The sequence below is a fragment of the Mus pahari genome, chromosome 15 (genome assembly GCF_900095145.1).
Source record: "Mus pahari chromosome 15, PAHARI_EIJ_v1.1, whole genome shotgun sequence".
NCBI lineage: Eukaryota > Metazoa > Chordata > Mammalia > Rodentia > Muridae > Mus > Mus pahari.
In genome coordinates this window covers 67135756-67141438 of record NC_034604.1, presented here as the reverse complement: position 1 = coordinate 67141438, position 5683 = coordinate 67135756, and positions in this window count along the sequence as shown.

The following is a 5683-nucleotide window of genomic DNA, read 5'->3' as shown; positions in this document are numbered from 1 at the left end:
CATTTCCCCAACTGAGGCTCCTTTCTCTGTGATAACTCCAGCTGTGTCAAGTTGACACAAAGCTATCCAGTACATTGTCTTTCTGGGGAATCTTGAAATGGTCATAACTTGAACAGGGAGGAAATAGCTAGAATTGATTGCGTAGCCATCCTCTCTTTTGGTAGAAATCCTTACAATAGTTACTAAATTAAAGTCATAATTTCTTATTTTGGTACAGAATTTATTTTGATACAGAATCAGGGTTTTAATTGGTAAAAAATTATTCTACTGTTAAATTAATTTTTAAAGTACAAGGCTTGGGCCCAATCCTTCTATAAATGCCATTACAAACTGATCTTAGATGTTTAAGCCTGTGAGTTAAGGGCCAGATAGCAAATTCATGGCTCTGAGTTCATGGTTAGGGTGTTTTCAGATATTTTAATTAGAAATAGCTGAGAGTAGTTAATGAACAACAGTCCAGATTACTTTACACAGATAGTTGGTTTTCAAAAATGTCAGAAATCCACAGAATGTGATATTTAAAGTTATTTATTCACTTGTTGTTGAGACAAATCTGCTCCTAACAGCTCCCCATTCATGGATTCTAAGAAGCATCTACACCTCCAGGCGAGGTGGTACATTGAGCATCTACACCTCCAGGTAAGGCTGTACATTGTGGTTAGGTGTCCCCTGGGAAGAAAGTGCCTGTCTCTCCTGTGACCTGCACCGTCCTTGAGAGGACACAAGTCACAGGTTAGGACAGCTTAGTTCTGCCGAGACAGAACGAGCTAGTCCTTAATAATTCCTGCTCCCCAAGGTCTGTCAGAAGATCCTGGGCCAGAAGGCTGAAAATTTGCTCCAACGTCCTGACTTCCTGGGGCTGCATAGGTAGGCGGCTGTCTCAGCGGTTTGTCTCAGTTCTGGAAGCTGTGCTAGGCTTTTTATATTTTCAGATAATACTGGTCGTTCTCCGATTTCTGATGAGGCTGAAAGACTAGTTATTGCCTCATAACTGTCCCAGGCTGTTTAACATTGAGAGAACATATTTGAAAAGACAGCTTTCAGATAGTAGACAAGCTAAACCAGGTCACAACATATGGTTTATAAGTCTTTTAAGTTAGGATAGATGACAGAATGTTCTATTTAATTGACAAAAATAATGGACTGGGTGTTAGGTCTATCTTGTACTTTATAAATTACAAAATGGTAATATTTGTGGTCAATTTATATCTAAGATAAAAGAGTCTTTTAATTGGACAGGAAGGGGGAAGTGTTGTGGGTAGCCCTAGTGCCCTTTGTATTTTGATGCTAATTCAGCTTCCACCAGAGGGGCTGCCTGGGACAGGAGTGAATCACATACTCAGGACTTCAGGTGACCCTTCTAATGAATGAGGAAACCAATCACTGGGTGAATAGGTAGGACTTCCGGGTCAGAGAGAGGGATGGTGGAGGAGGAGAGGAGAGTGGGATGGAGGATGGAAGGTGGAGGCTAAAATGTAGGTAACGGAGACCCTGTCTTAAGTGGCAGACCCATTTGGATCCGCTACCGGAAGATTTAACTTAGAATAGCTTATAAATTAGGATGTTAGTTGTTACCATTGATTCTGAAAATATAAACAAACAAACAAACAAACAAGACGGACAGCTTCTAAGGTGACACAAAATATCCTCTAGCTTTGCGAGACAAAAACACTCCACACTGGGGATTTAGAGGAAGCAAAGGGCGACCATAGGTCAGCACATACCGCAGAGAATATTAAATGTTTGCTTTGGGGATTTGGGCTTAACTTGCAAATACGAATGGCCTTTGCATTTCAGATTCACTCTCCACAGAGAATTGAGATGTGTTGGCTTTATCTAGAGCTCAAGTGTCTGAGGTTTTTTTTGCTGTTCCTCGGACAGGGACTCCTGTAGACAGCAAGACCTGCCTCAAAGGCACTATGTAACTAAGGATGACCTTGAACTCCTGGCCCTCCTGCCTCTCCTCCCCAAGTAGTGAGGTTACGGGCATGTGCTGCCACACCAGGCTTTAGAATTCAGGATTTTCCTAAGAACATTTAACACGTAAATGCAGGAAGGAAAGACTCAACAATGACTAAACTGAAATGTTCCAGATGCACTAACAAAGAGGTGTCTGTCATCATCAAGTGCGTCACTTACAGGTTCTTGTCACACACAGGTTAAAACAAACTGTCACGAAAAGGTCTGGGCAGGCACCAAGGATGAGCAGGACCTTCCCAGGCAGCTACAACATCACTCCCACAGACAGACATATTCTTTTCATTGTGAAACAGTGTCTTTGCATTAATTTTATGACTTATGAGTGAGGTAATACACATTCAGTACAGAAAACTCGAGAGCCTAAAAAAAAAAAAAAAAAAAGCATAGATACATCTTCTATATCACTAACTCCAAGTTCTCCCTCACAGCCAATGCTGTCTTTTGACACACACTTGACTGTTTTAATAAAGTGTAAGAAACAACAGGGAGGCATCTCCCTGCTCACTGACTCTTGCCTGGAGCCCCACAAATTTTCATACAAATTGTCAGAGCTGGTCATATCCGCCAGCCCCTCTGCTCCGTTTTTTTCCTCGCTTCCTCTCGTCCTCTCTTTAAAACTGACTTGCCTCACAGACCTTCTCCCTCTCCAGCCTGAAAGCAGGGACTAGGCTTTCCTTATAGTTCTATGTAACACTTAGTATGGCAGCAACTGGAAACTCTATTTCCCTTTATTTATTTGGTTGCCGTGTGTCTGATATTAAGAAGGAAGAAAAGTCAAAACATAGCCTTTCGGTTGGCACTCAGGCTGACAGGCTTTGTATCAGTCACGCGTCTCACTACTGGGGCAAAACACTTGAGAGAAACAACTGAATGGAGGACATGTTTCAGAAGCTTCTTAGATACGGTGGGGGTCCACTTGGGGCCTGGGTGAAGCCCACATCATGGCAGTGTAAGTGCACAGCTTCAGAGACTTCTTACCTCAGGGAAGCGAGGAAACAGAGCTAAACATGCATACCAGGCTGCTTCCTCCTTTGCCCCATTTTTTTGTTCGGCCTGGGATCTCAGTCTATGGGACAGGACACCCAACCCCTCTGGAAATGCTCCCACAAACACAGTGGCATGTTTTCTAGGCCGTCCCTAATCCAGTCTGATTGACAGTGAAGAGTGACCATCACGGGCACCTTGCGGGGAAGGGGATGGTTTAGACGCAGGAGAATAAAGATAAGCTGGAGCAGCCTTGTAAGAAAGGGGATGTGAGCCCGCTTTTGTTAAAATGTCCCTTAGAGAAGAACCATGGCTCCAGATGACGTTTCCCTCCCTGATCAGCATTTATTCTCTGAGCACCTCTGACGTTGAGGGTTACAGGACAAACAAAATGACAAAATGAACAACAAGGAGGCTTTCTTGGTGCTATTGCTCTGCGACAAACTATCCCCAAAGTGAAAGACTGGACCCGTCGGCCATTCCATTCCTCCTTCTAAGTTCTACAACATGCATGAGCCTGGTAGAGACAGCTTCTTGTCTCCCTGTGGGGGTCAGTCAAGAGAGCTCGAAGAACTGGGGTCTGTGTGGACCATCTGAGCTTGAGTCCTGGGTCTGGGTGTCAGACACTGCTATGGGCTGGGTTCCCACCTCTACCCCAAGGTGATCTCAGGCTTCGTGCATTGGCTGTGGTAACTTATGCAGAGGCTGGTCTCTTGCCAGAATGGAAAAGGAAGCTGTCAGGGATTGTAGATTGGGCCCAGTGCCCCGTCGCCACATTCGGATGGGCAAAGTATGTCACAATATGAACCTAGATGAGAGAGCGGCAGAGCGCACACAAGGCATGGCTATACGGAGGGGGTTTCATAGAGAAACAACACCAAATAGCGACTGAAGGGCATTACCCACAATGTCTTCTCCACTGCAGACTGTGCAACCCCACGGGCCCTATCCTATCTCCACTGTCTCTGAATGTCAGCGAAATTCAGTTTCTCATGCCACTTACTGGTCACTGAACAGATCTGAACCAGACTCTCAACCTATCTGGCAATCTAGCTTTTAGCAAGCCAGCATCTGAGGAAGGAAAGAGCTTATGGTTTCAGACCCTTGGCACTTGCTGTTCGGTGTCAGTCACTGTTTGGAGCGCCTGCTGTCACCAGCTATGGGATTAGTTAAGGGAGGAAGCCCTTCTTGCTATCGCTTCTGCCATCTCTGCCTGCATTCTTTCTCTCTCAGGACACTCCTAAACACCCTCATCTCCTCATTTCTCGGTGACAGAGTCCCTCAGTTCTCAGAAGGGCTCTTCAGATCCTAAGTGTTTTGATAACCTCTTGTGTTCTCCATTTTTGTTGATTTTTCCAGTTCCCAAACTGAACACAGTGTTCCAGGAGTGACCAAGCACAGTGAGGGTTTCAGAACTGTGGTTCTGAGGAAAAGCCTGGGGAGCAGGCTTGCTGGTTTCAGAAAGGAGGGGCTAAGTAATTTATTCTTAAAAAACAACTGAGATGGAGACTTAATATTTTTTTAAAGATTTATTTATTATTATATGTAAGTGTACTGTAGCTGTCTTCAGACACACCAGAAGAGGGTGTCTGATCTCATTACAGATGGTTGTGAGCCACCATGTGGTTGCTGGGATTTGAACTCAGGACCTCTGGAAGAGCAATCAATCTCTCCAGCCCGAGACTTGGTATTAATACCCAGGCTAGTCTTGAACTCATGCCTTTCTACTTCATTCTCCCAATAGCTAGGACTAGAAGGATGCACACTACATTACATTACTGCACATGGACGACACTGTTTATAGTGATGAGACTCTTCAGATGACCAAAGATGGGCCATCAAAACGTTGGTGCATTTGTCAAGAAATTGTTAATAAGAGTATATATTGAGTTCGAGTAATTCAGTGTAGATTTGGAATGGATGCATAGTGAACTTTAGAAATGAACCCTAAATGTATGGTCTTAGTATGTGCAGACGAGAGTAAAAGTTACCTTGGTTGAGTGGAAAAACAGAAGCAGGTGGTGGTGTCCATAGTTTTATTTCTCACATGTTTAACCATGGAGAATTATCCCACCATTAGAGTTATTGAGCTTCAGTTCCAGAACTCAGATCATGTGGATTTAAGTTCTACTTCTACTATTTATCTTAGGCAAGCTACTTGCTTTCCTCTGTGTTCTCCTCCATGAAGTGAAAACTTGAATAGCATCTATCACTAGGGTCAGCAAGATGGCTCAGCACATAAAAGTGCTTTCTGCCAGGTTTGACCATGTGAGTTGGATCCCTGGAACCCACGTGGTGGAAAGAGAGAATTGACCCTCTCAAGTTGTCACCTGATCTCCACACACACCATAACACATGTTCACTCCCAATAAGTAAATAATAGCATCTGTTGCATACAGTTGTTGCATTAATGTTATCTTCAAAAAGTTATTAGTGCCAATCTTACTATCCTATTGCTCTGAAGAGATACCATGACCTAAGCAACTCTTATAAGGAAACATTTAATTGGGGGCTGCCTTACAGTTTTATAAGGTTAATTCATTATCATCATGGCAGGAGTAGGCAGGCATGGTGCTGAAGCACTAATTGAGAGCTTTACATCTTGATCTGCAGGCAATAGGAAGGGGAGAGGGAGAGGGAGAGGGAGAGGGAGAGGGACTGGGTCTTGCTTGGGCTTTTGAAGTCTCTAATTTCATCTCCACTGACATACCTTCTCCAA